Genomic DNA, 13,081 nt, shown 5'->3' with positions numbered 1-13,081 from the left:
CAATATACATAAATCAGTGTGGCTAAGAATTGGAACTGAGTTAACTAGAGTATTAAAACTATTCATTCAGGGGATATTGAAACCTGTTAATAATCATGAAAATGAGGCTATCTAAACTGTTCCCAGGGGAGAATGGATCCTGACATCTGGATATTTACAAGTGGTTTTATTTTTCCCTAACTTCCTTTTTACCTTCCTCGTATGTGACAATAAGAAAGGAATAAAAGAGCATTTCTCAGTACAGCTAAGACAAATAATGTCAGTTGCTCACAGCTGTTCAGCATTTCAGCATTAGAATTTGCGGGGGAGCCTGAGGCCTAAAAGCAGTGCTCGTAGTATATCTGATTGCACATGAACTGTTTAGGTGGAACTAGCTTTGCATGTGCTTTTTCTGCTTCTGTTCCTTAAATCTTGTCACGTTAAAATTACTGAGATGAGATCCTCAGTTTATGTAAATTAGCACTTTGAACAGCAGAGTAAATGGTAGCAGAGGATCTGGCAGAATGGCATGTTAGCAAAATAGATTGTGAACTAAATCAGTATTGTCTCTCCACTACGAAACATGTCCGTAACTCCCAGCTGTTTGTTTTTCACTCTAGCAAAACAAACTGAGTCACACAGACACCAAGCTGTGAATTTTGAAAGAAGAAGAATGCTTTCACCCATCTTGGGAATAAACACCCAATGAGACACCTGTGTAAGGAAATATGTAGGGCTGATTACACACCTGAATTGCATCAGCTATCTCGTACAAATTTTCAAGAACTTCAGAAATAGCCTTTTTATAAGAAACAAGACCTGGTCCCTGACTGATGTAGGTATGTTTCATTAACATTTTATGAATTAACTATACATATGTAAAACAGTAGCTTATCTTATGAGTCTGTAAGTGCAAATTCCTCTATGGGAAATTCCTAGGATATTGCACATCAGTTTTAGCAGTATTAGAAAATTACTGTCGTACTGGCATACGCATAAATTTGAGGACTAGAAAAGGTTAAGCTGTGATTTTGCTCCTCTCTGGAGATTTAAGGTGTTAGAAACAGAGCTGTTTGGAGATCTTCTACTTGAGCAAAGCAGAAGCTGGCACAGACCGAGAGCACATCTGGGCAAAGGAGGTGCACAGTGCTCTTGTCACCTGCTTATGAAAGGTGTAATAAACCTGACAGTAGCAGCAGCTGTAAAGAAAGCAGGTGAAGAGAGAGCTGTGTCACCATCCTGCCTAATTATGACCCATTTGCTAGCAAATCATTGTCCTTTGACACCCAGCAAAGGGGGGGCTTAATGTCCAGTCTAGACAGGAGCCTGGTCAAGCAGGGGTAGCACTGCTGGGGAAGGGAAAGTTTCCTGGAAGGGAAAGGGCAGTCATTTGGGGTATAACCTTCTGTTTTGAGAGAATAAAGGTGGCCTCAGTTCATTATGCCCCAGACAGGCTAGAGGGTGAGGCACGTTGTCCCTAAAACATCTAGAGCCAGCCCCATCAGTTACAATATGTGGTGGATGTTAATGTATTTGCTATTTGGCTGCCCTTTAAGAGAAATGCGGTAAATTATGCCATGGAAAACCCCTGACCATTTTTAATACAGCGCAAGGAAAGTGTTGTGAGAATAGCAGCAAAATAAAATCTCCCTTTTTTGTGCATGTGGTTATTAGTCAAGAGAAGGGAGGAGGAGTGTGGTGTGGCATGCTGCTGGGCTGGGTCCACAGTCTGTTACACTTTGATCCCTACAACAGCAGAGCTGTAGGCAGCAGCAGGGAAGTTTTCCTTCACTTCTTCGTCACAGCGCTCCATCTTTTCTGGGAAGTGCGGTGTCTGAGAACAAGGCTGTCCTGTGTTGAAGTCTGGTCAGTCTTCAACCCCTCCTCCTGGAGAGGGCTCTCCGCAGCGCCAGTCACAGCTATCTGTGGACGTGGGTGTTGGGGACAGAGAAGCCCATCAGGAACTGAACTTTTTGTGCTCTCAGCCCATTTCTCTTTTGTGAAATGGCACCTCAGGACTTTAGAGAAGAGCGGTGAAAAAGCCCTTACAATTTGTTCATGTGAGCCATCAAAGGTGGGGTTGTCTGTAAAGCAGAAGAGATTATTCTAAAGCAGTTACTGGGTATATGCAGGCGCACTTTTAGGTCAGAGCCTTAGTCACTGAGGTGAACAGGGATATGTGGAGCCCTGTTAAAAATTTTAAGTCCAGACACTTTACATGTTCCTAAAAATCACCACTAGTTTGTCTGTGCAGAAGAACCCAGGGACGTGTTGACTCTACACGACTTTTCAGCCTGTGAAGTCACCAGTCATGCTCATCTGATCTTTTGCAACCCTCTGGCAATGACCAGAGAACAGTATAGCTTATGTAATTGTTATAAAAAGCTACCTCATAGAAAAGAATAACTGTAACACCAGCCACTCAGGAGGAACTCCTCATTCAACATAAATACAACCCCTGGAAGAGTTTCCTTATTTCCCTGAAACAGTAAGCCTTTCAGCACGCTCTAAAGATCAGTAGATTAGACCCGATTTTAGATCAAGTGTGCACAGCACATAGAAAAGTGGCCTTCAGAGAAAGGCCTGCAATCTGACCCTTCCCTGCCTCTGCTGGAAGCATGTGCTGGCTCCACATGTCTGGGCCATTCATTCTTTGCGATGTGCGTTGAATATCCAAGTCTCCTCTGTATGATGTATTGGAGTGTCCCTGAAAGCAAGTGCCAAAGCAAATGACGTTTTTTTAATAGTGAATTACAAATATTATATTGTAGTATAATAACTATTTACTGAATAACTCCTCTTAAGATAACACTGTGCACTATGTTGTTGGTCCTGCACATACAGAGACTAACTACTAAAAGTAGCAATTAAGGTCCTATTTTTACCTATAAGGGATTTTTTTATATTATATCAGAAAGCAGCACTTATCTTGGGCAGTGAATGAGAAGAAAAGACCCGGCCTTGCATCAAACTCTCCAACAGTTTGAGAGCCCTCAGAGCAGAAGAGGACCTGGCTTTTCCAGCAAGTGCAGGGACTGGAGATGAAAGTTTGGCAAATGCTCTGTCCTAGAAGCCCTCTCTGTATTGCTGTTCCTAGAGACTGTGGTAAGAATTAGCTTCATCAGCTTCTCATCCCAAGCCTCTTGCAGTACCGAGGCATGCAGAGGCAGCCTTGTTTTGTCTAAGGGTTCATTTTGCTTCAGCTCAGTTATGTGCTTTTGAAGCAAATCTCTGGATTGTCCCCAGTTTTGGTTTACATCGCAGAGGAGACTCAGAGATGGATTCCTTTTGGATGAAAGTAGGCCAGCCGACGTGCTCCAGGAGTGCACCTAATGCACCTCAATCACTCACAGGTATACAGTATTTGAGACCAAAAAAGAGCTAGTCCAAAGTAACCATTCTCTCTCCTGAGAACCATTAATAGTGTGGGCATCAGGACCGTGACACTGGGTATTTTACCCCACCAGTCTGCACCTGCGGGTCCACACTGAGGCAAATGCAGTCTAAGTGTGCTGGAGAACTGCAGAGAGACACCGGCAGCATTTGTGATCCCAGGGACAAGCAAACCCAAGCGAGGCTGTTAGCTGTGCCAGGCAGTCTTTGATATCACCTTGGGTAGCTTTGCTCCACAACACTGTTTGTTAAACTGAGTTATCTGTTTGTAAAATGGGGCTAACTTTAACACACTTGTATACGTGTATATATGACTGTAATGAGCACCGTGAGTTTGAAGTGAAGGGGGATTAAAAGCCCAATCAGAAACTCCTCTGTGTCAATAAATGTTAACCACAATAAATGTTAGAGACTTTGATCTTTGATGCTGGACAACTACAAAGTAATAATGGATGGCGTCTTCAGTTATAAAAGATTCATGAAGCGTTACATGACTTTCAAATGGGAGGCAAATATTTGCCTTTCTTTCTTTCTTTCTTTCTACAGGACTAGTGGCTTCAATTGTTTTATTTCCATGGGTCTTGTTCCCAGATGTCTTTCAGAGCTCAGCCTGAAGACAATCAAATACATGGACCAGTGGAAAGGGAAGTAATTTATGCAGAGATGGGGCAAGAGCCTTGTAGACCCTCAGAAGTGGTGAGTGAAATCTGAAGAGGTGACCATAACTTGAGATAGAAATGACAAGCTTTTAATCTTGAGCCTTGTCCTGGACCTGTGTCTGCTCTCCAGCTTTTCTGGGTGGTGGGGTGCCCAAAAGGGTCCAGATCACTGAAACTCAGTGGGTCAAAGGTGTTCCCTGCAGCACTGAGACTTAAATATGCAGAGCCACCAAATAAACATCTGTGCATGTATACACTGCAGCTTTATCAGTACTTTTTGATCCCCTTGCACCTAAAAAAATGCAATGGCGCAGGGACACCTCACAAGGAACAACATATCCTGCATCTCAGTGAACTGATTGTTTCAAAGCAGAGGCATGCATCTATAGGACAGCAATGCAGAGGTTCGTACTCTCATGTTCTTTGGTGCTAATGTTTCCCTACATTTGATGTCTATCAAGTGTTACACTTAAAACACATTATGAAGGGAAAAAAAAAATTAGGTTTTGAAAGAAAGTACAATGAGGAGGTTGGGGAAATTGCTTTGGTTTTGCTTTGAACACATTGGCTATAGAAACAAATTCAGCAAGAATTTATTTTCTCTTCTGAATTTTTTTCTAGCTTGTCTGAATAAATGACCCTATGAAGCACTGAGCATTGGTATTGGATCTCCTCTCTCTAATCCAGGATTTAATGGCTGGCAGTGGACTTAATCAAGAATTAATATCCACTGAAATCAGGTCCCCCATGTCCCAGATGCCAGAAATGCAAGAGCAGCTGTGGGAGATCAGCTGCATGATACTGAACCCAGAAAGAGCAGAAGAGGGTTCTGGCTGGGAAGCTAGTGTATTTATAAGAGTAAAAGTGAAAGTGTTTTGATCTTTGAAGAGTTTTTCTGCGAGTGGGGCCAGTCTCTGCAAAGGCGGAGAACTGAGCCATAATTTATTTCTCAGGAAGAGTGGATATAGAGCAAATGAGGGCTCTGAGGTTAGCAGGGAGAAAGACTGCTGTGTGCAGTCATGTCTGAATGGAAGGAAACAATTCTGTAGACAGGAGTGTTATTCTGGGAACAAGGAGGGTTTGATTAGGATTGTGTGAAAGAGTTTTCTACAGAACTGGGGTTTGGGTTTTGAAGCCCCAGGAGGCTCTTATTTTAGGATTTGGCACTTTTTTTGTTCTCAACTCCATTCAGCTTCTCAAACTTTTCTCATTCCCTCTCCCTGTCTTGCTGCAGTTGAAAAAAGAAGGACCAAGAGAGATTGCTTTCTTGCTCATAATATCCCAGGGAGGCTGCCTTTCTCAGATGAAAGTCTTGATTTTTGAGTGGGCTCCCAAATTTGTGTGCATGTGTGCTGCAGACCGAGCAGGGAGCCTGTCTCCCCGACTGCTCTGCTCCCCTGGCAGATAGCAGGTGGTTTGCTCCAAAGCAGAGCTCTGGACAAATACGAGACAAGTCACCAGGCCAGGCCACTTCAGCAGCAAGTCTTCCCTTTCCTCCCACTATTTCTCTGTCTCCTGCTCTATGGAGTTCATTTACCTCCACATTGCCTCCAGATTGCCTCTTGAACAGAAACCCCAGGGAAAATTAGCTCTTTCTTCCATGCAAATATAGGGTAGATCAGTGAGTTTTAGTGGTATGCGAGACCCTGTAAGCCCATCTGCTGTTTCTAAAAGATTCATATTGGAAAATATCAGAAACCCACTGGCCTTACTGGTCATCCTTGCGGAACAAAAGAACTTGGACAAAGAGATTTGCATAACACCCAGCCGTAGTCTGCATTTGGGGAAGGAACAAGGAAAGGTTAGATTGCTGTAGTTAGGAAACTGAAAAGGATGGCATCTGGGGCTGCCAAAATTACCTTCAGGGCCTCATTATTATGATCTCCTCCAGGAATGGAGAGGCTTGTGAGGGGGCTGAGAAATGAAGTGATTCTCAGACAGCTTCTCACTGTCACTTGCCAAATAATACCTCTAAATACACTAGCAGGGAATGTCCCCATCTGAACACAGAGAAGATGCATGCTCATGCACATATCTTGGTGATCCTTAGGGTAATAACCTGTGTAGCCGCAGGCAGTCTAAATAAAAAAGACTGCTTCTGAGTCTGTAATTAATCAGGTTATTAATCTGACTATACAGCCCCAAGTTTGAAGGAAGGCAGATATCTGTAAGGTCATTTTGCCTATCCTCATGATCTGTTCTTACAGCTTACCTGGAGAACAGGCAAGATTTTGTAATAGGCAGGAGTTTTGGCTCACCCAAAGAAGCAGGGGAAGAATACTAGTCAGGAGATGGAAAGGGAGACATGATAAAGGGAGCTGAGAAGTTGCCTCATGCAGCTCTTGGCTGGTAGTAGAAGAGGCATCTACTCCTGCCGGGTCGCCAAGGACAAAGTGCACTGCAAGCAGGAGCTGGAGAGGGCTGGAGCCTTCTTCACCTTCTGAGTGTGGGGGACTGAGAGAGAAATTTCTGTGTTAACCTCAGACCCTTTCCTCCTCCAGAAACGCATGCTTTGCTACACCAGAGCAGCTCCTGGTCTGAATCTGGTCTGAATATCTACATTGTGAAACCCATACTTTCACATTTCCAAAGATGTCATATACTTTTACAACTAAATTTGTACTAATAAAACAATAATCATCTTCCAGCTATATCTTATTCAAACCTTTCTATATGTTCTGCTGTACAATGTTGGTCAAGCTAAGCAAAACAATGCATGCAGAGGTGTTTAGTTTCGTCTATATGTGAGAGCATCCCAAGCTCTAGGCTGTATGCACCTGAACACTATGTCTTCATAGACATGTTTCTATTCTGTTGTCACCTCTAGATGACTGCTGCTGTTGCCTCTTCTAGCACCTGAGGATCTTAGCTGTGGGATTGCGCCCCTATAGCGGATAACGGTCTGGAGCAGATAAGGGGTGAAGCATGTGTTCCTGTCTGCCGACACTGCTATGGAGCCAGGCATGTTCAGCAAAGGGTACAGCTGGTGGGAGCATGAACAGTGGAGTTCTCGGCACTTTTTGTTAAAGCCCCAACTATCTGCCACTAACTTGGAAAAAAACTACTTACTGTGTTAATCAGAGTAGAGTGAAATATATGAAGAGTTCTATGAAAAAAGCAGGAAAACTGAAGACAAAATAAAAGGCTATAGTCTGCTAGTGAATAGCATGATTCAGATCTCAGAGGATCTAGATAATCTTGTCTTTTCTATCACTACATCATTTCCTGCAGCAGATGATAGTTAGGACTTTTATACCACCACCCAATAGCTTGAAAAGTTTCTAAGCGAAAACTAATTTGTGAATTGTAGATTCCCTTTTCTTATATTTCCGTTTCCTTTGACTTGAAAATTATTGATTGCTTCCCCCTTATTTTAGGGGTCAGACAACAGTCTCTGCTCAAATTCCTAGGATTATTCAGTTCCGCAGCCTTCAGGACTGTAGTGAAAACTTGGTGAAATGTTGTAACCTGTTGGAAAGCAAAGATCAGTTCAGCAATCTGCCTTTGGAGAGGAAAGAGACTACTGATATCAGGAAGATTTTGAAGGAAAGAATCAAACATGTCTCAGAAGCTTTGCAGTGCTTAGCAAACCCCCCAGTTTAAAGCAGTTATGCTAAGCCAAGGAGCTGTTCCTGCAGTTTGCATGAACATTAGCCATGGCTAATGGCAACTGCACCCAAGTTAGTTAAAGCTAGACACAGTTTTCAGTCATAACATTTGTTATCCAGCACTTTTGCAGACATGGCCCTTTTTTCCAAGAGCCTTAAATATCAGATTTTTTAAAGACTTCCTTTTGCTTCTGCTTTTGGAAATCCTGACCCTTGTGATCAGCTCAGTGCTAACTGAAAACAATCTCTGGACCAGTGGATTTACCTGCAAAGTCTTCTGTCTGCAGGGGAATATTGGTCATGCTGACACCTGAACCCCATTCTTGTGATTGAAGCCAAATTGCAGGGTCTCCATTTTCTCACCCAATTCCTGCTTGCCAAACCTAAGTATCTCCCTATGACCCAAGATGTCTGAGGCTTCTTCCAGCTGCTCTGCTACCCTGTTCCCATAATCTACGTGGCATCTCTCCCTTGTGATATTTCTTTCATAGTATTTTTCCTTCATTTTTTTCCAGATTGTCTTCTCAAAGAAATCACTGAAGTCCCCAGTGGAGCAGGCAATGTAATTTACTACAGAAGTGACTTATCCTTAGGGCTGAAGGTTTCTTGTGGAAGGACCAAATTCAGTTAAGTCACCTTATGCTTGCAGCAGGCACCCACAGGGACAGAAAAAAAACTCCTGTACTGGGGAAATCAGGAAGAAATCTCCTTTGTGAACACAGAGCAGGTGACTATGGAGGTGGAGAGGTCTTTCTCTCCCATTTGCATTACAACAGTGGTTATGAACTGTCAGTAGTCAAAGGACTGCTGATTAGGGACTGTTGGGTCCTGTCCATCTGCCGCAGGGAATACCTGCCTACCTGCTAAGCAGCAGCACAGTAAATAGAGACGTGGGCAATTAGTGGGGTAATTGTTTGGTTTTGGGGTGGGGAGGGAAGTTGGTGGGTTTTTAGCAGGGTTTTTTTTAGCATCAGTGGGGTTTTGTGTTTTCCCTTCTTCCCCATTTTTCAGCAGTTTATGGATTTGTTTTTCCTTTTTGTTTTACAACACTTTAGTTAATTTTCTTCATTTTTTCCCTTCCCCCCTCTATTATTTGGTAGCTTCTGTCTGGGCTTTTATTTATTTGGAAGGGTGTTTTTTTTTTTTTTTTTTTTTTGGTGGGTTCTTTTTCCTAGTAGTCCTTTGTGGGGGTTCTTTGTTTGTTGCTAGCTTTGTTTTCGTTCTTGTCTATTTGTGGGATTTTTATTTAGGCAGCAGCTGCTTTTGTAGGGGTTTGGGGGTTGTTTCTTTTGGTAGTTTTTTTTTCCTCTGACAGTTGTGTGAGGAGGTTTATTTATTTGGGGGAGTTTTTTGTTTATTATGGTATTATTTTTCTGAAAGTAATTTTTCTGCTTTTAGTTGCTTCTGGTAACTTCTAGGAGCTTCTGCAGCTGGTATCTCCTGCTAGATGCTTCCCGATTGACAAATTCTTGATTAAAAAGGGCCTGCAGGTTTAGCTGTTAACTGCCTGCTGATTAGGGAGTGCTGGGGGCGACTACTTAGCTGGGAGGTGGGCCTACAGCAGAGAGTTTTTGGTACCTGTGTGGGTGGCAGGGTGCCAGGTGGGGGGCAAATGCTCTGCTCCAGACAGCATGGGACTGTGTAGCACCAGGGGTGGTGGGCTGCTGGGCCTCATCTCCAGCACTGGCTAAGAAAGTGTCCCTGGTTCATCTGAGGGGGCTTGGACAGGGGGGAGATGGCATCCAGGCCTGGGGCTACCCCAAGGGAGGTTGCTGGAAGCCTGTGACTCCTGGCAGCAGAAGAAGGGCTTCTTCTCCTGGCCCAAACCTGAGTGCAGATTTGGTGCTGGCCCTGACAGCCCAGGGAGGGGACAGGTGTGGTTAAGGGGGTCCTTGGGGCCAGCTGGGCCCAAGCTGAGCATCCGCACCAAGAAGAAGCAATGAGTGATAGTGGATGGATATTCCCTGCTGAGGGGAGGAAGGGCACCTGTCTGCTGATCCTGAGTGTTGTAGAGAGACTGCCAAGGCTCATCCTGCCCTTTGACTGTTACCACTTGTTGGTCATTGGAGTGAGCATCTATGACACTGTCAAGGGAGACCTGGAGTAATGCAAAAACGACTACAGGGCTCGGGGAGCAAAGGACATGAGAGCCCACAGGGTGGTCTTCTCCTCCTTCCATGGGAAAGATTCAAGTTGGAGCGGACACAATCCTGAGAGTTAACAGTTGCCATCAGCCTCATGGCCACTGGCAAGGGGCATCGAGAGCAACAAGAAGAACTTGTATAGCTACCTGAGCAGTAAAAGAATAAACAAGGATAATGTGGGCTTACAGATGAATGGGGAAGGCAATGTAGGCACAGCAGACACAGATACGGCTGGTGCATAGATATGGTGCTCAATGCCACTTTGTCTCAGTCCTCACCAACAAAATCTCCCAGGTCTTTGTGCCTAGAGACAGAGTTGAATGAGGAGAGGAACTACAGGTGATGGGAGAAGATAGATCTCAGAGATGTCTTGAGAAATCTCAACCCATACAAATCCATGGACTCAACAGGCTGCACCCGAGAGTGCTGAAAGCTGCCTGATGGTGTTGCAAGGCCACTCTCTGTCATCTTTGAAAGGTTGTGGAGACTGGGGGAGGTCCCCAATAACCAGAGAAAGGCAAATGTTACATCTATCTTTGAAAAGAACAAGAAGTACAATCCAGGGAAGTACAGACCGGTCAGCCTTGCTTTGGTCCCTGGGACAATTATGAAATGAATCCTCCTGGAAACCTTTTCTGAGTACCTGGTGGAGAAAGAGGTGATGCTTGACCAACCTGATTGCCTCTTAGTATGAAATTTTTAGATCAGTGAATGAGAGAAGAGCAGTGTGTGTCAGCCACCTTGACATAAGCAAGGTTTTCGATGCTGTCTCCTAAAATATTCTTGTATCTAAATTGGAACATCATGATCTAGATGTGTGGAACATTGGGCTCAGAGGGTAGTGATTAATAGTTCATAGCCCACCTGGAGGCCAGTTGCAAGTGGTGTTCATCAAGGGTTTATCCTGGGACCTGTTCTGTTTAATATCTTTCTCAGTGACCTGGAGAAGATGGAAAACACTCACATCCAGTTTGTGGATAAAACATAATTGGAGGGTGCAGTTGGTACAGTCCAGGGCAGGGCTGCCATACGGAGGGACCTGAATAGGTTGGAGGGGTGGGCCAACAGGCACCTTATGCAATTCTGCAAGGACATATGCAGAGTCCTATGCCTAGGATGGACTAGACCCCTGCAGTGCTATGAACTGTGGAGTGACTGGCTGTGGAGCAGCTCTGCTGGAGAAGACCTGGGGGTTATGGTGAGCATTAGGCTAAACGTGAGCCAGCAGTATGTCCCGACAGCAATGAATGCTAACAGCACACTGGGTTGTGTAAACAGGAGCACAGTCAGGAGACTGAGGGAAGTGGTTATACACCTCTGCTTGGCACTTGTTAGACCACATCTAGATACTGTATCCACTTTTGGACCCCTCAGTACAGAAAAGATATGAGTAAACTGGAAGCAAGTTCAGGGGAGGGCCACCGGGATGGTCAGAGGCTGGAGCACACACCCTGAGAAAGGAGACTGGGAAAGCGGGGCTCGCTTGGTCTGGGGAAGGGATGGCTGCGGGGGACCATGGTGCAAAATTCTTCTGATATTACACAGAGCTTTTCTTTTTCTTTGAAACATAATGCTGTGGTTAAATGAAACCCCATAACCAAATCAATCACATAAGAAATGCACAGCTAAAAATTAATAAACAAATCAGTATGTATATAAGCCTATTCCATTGCAACTAGGTCTCCTATATGCTTGACTGCAAGAGGACTGATGTTAGAGGAAGACCAGGGCACAGTCTGCAGCCATGGCCTTCTTTGCACATTTGAATGCACAGTAACATAAGACGACAGGTCCATGTCCAGTTGTGGTGTTGGCTGTGCATGAGCTGGCTCTGTATTACTGCCTGCTATGCTCCTAGATCCAGAGTGCCCATGTAGGCTCAAAAATAACCTATCTGAGCAACTTCTTGACAAGGAAGTAGGAAAAAGCTGACTTATAACAAAGACTGTGTGACTTCTGTTCAGTCTAACTCTGCAGACTAGAGTAAGGCAGTTTGAAAACCACAAAAAAATCAGGAATAAAGAGCAGCTGATAGAGGCAGCAGTCAAATTCACAGGAAGTGAGAAATAAGTGTTGATCTTGCAACAAACTTGACAAAGCCCCGAACTGAACAAAGAAAACTGATTTTGCTGAATGGCTTAGAGCCAATAAAGACCCCCAAAATGAGGTCAAGGGAGTAGAGAAGACAACAGAAGGGGGAACATCCTGACCAAACAGCATCCAGAAACAGTGCAAGGACCTGAGAAACAACTTAAAACCTTGACTGCCCTGAAGCAGTGCATGACATCTGGTTAATCACACTGAAGCGTAACTTCGCTTTCTTGTCATAGGTGTTCAGTAAATGTGGCGTGTCCTGGATGAGTGGTGTCATGGTGTGGCTGGCCTGGAAAATCTCACAGTGAGATGGAAAAAATATTCACCCTCCTGGGTGGAGGTCCCTTGCCCACTTTCTTTCAGTACCAGTTGATGAGCAGGCTGAAACCCCTCCGGCTGGTTTCCGGGTGACCTGGCTGGTGTCACTCTGAATGTGCCCGCTGCCATCAGAGCCACAGCAGATGTGGAGCAGTCACTTTACAAGCCAACGTTTCGGGTGAGGAAAGGGAGGGGTCCTTGCTAGCACTTCTGCCATTTGACCCTTTCTGCCTTCTGTCCACAGAGACTGACAGCAGTTTAGTAAGAAGAGAGGAAGCTGCTGAGACCACCCCTTTTTCAAAGGAAGGAGAGCCTGTTGCGCCTGTTTTTATGGTGTTTTTATTTTTGCTTTTGAATATTCCCTTTAGCATAATCTGTTTCTGTGTAGCACACGCCAAAGGAGGATGAACATTACTGCCACATTAGAAAGGTACTGGCTATTTTTGTTGGCTTTTGAAAACTTAATTTTTGACTTCTTATTAACTCATTTTTACAAAATCTGTTACCACATTTTTCATAGGTATTACAAAAGGACTGTCCCAGTCATGCAAATCACCCCTATCTCCAGTGATCACAGTTTAAGTCTCTTATCAAGTATTAGGAATCTGCTAATGTATGCTAGAGAGCTCTCTTTCCAGCTTATGGCCTGGTACTTAATTCTTCTTTAGATGGAAATATATATCACTCTATGTTTGTGGAATTGTGTCCTAGCAAAAATTCTTTTTGGCAGTTGTTATTTTATTAGGAGCACCATAGACTTGGTGCTCCTATTCCCAGCGGTTTTCTCCATACACCAGCACACCAAACGTCCCTTCATGCTTCTGGTCTGGGAGAAGCAAGAAGGGCTCAGAGTTTGAGCTGGAAAAGTCATCTGAGATAGTGTGAG

The sequence above is a fragment of the Apteryx mantelli genome, chromosome 1 (genome assembly GCF_036417845.1).
Source record: "Apteryx mantelli isolate bAptMan1 chromosome 1, bAptMan1.hap1, whole genome shotgun sequence".
Classification (NCBI taxonomy): Eukaryota; Metazoa; Chordata; class Aves; order Apterygiformes; family Apterygidae; genus Apteryx; species Apteryx mantelli.
The sequence above is the reverse complement of the archived record's forward strand: the minus strand, read 5'-3'. Positions refer to the sequence as shown.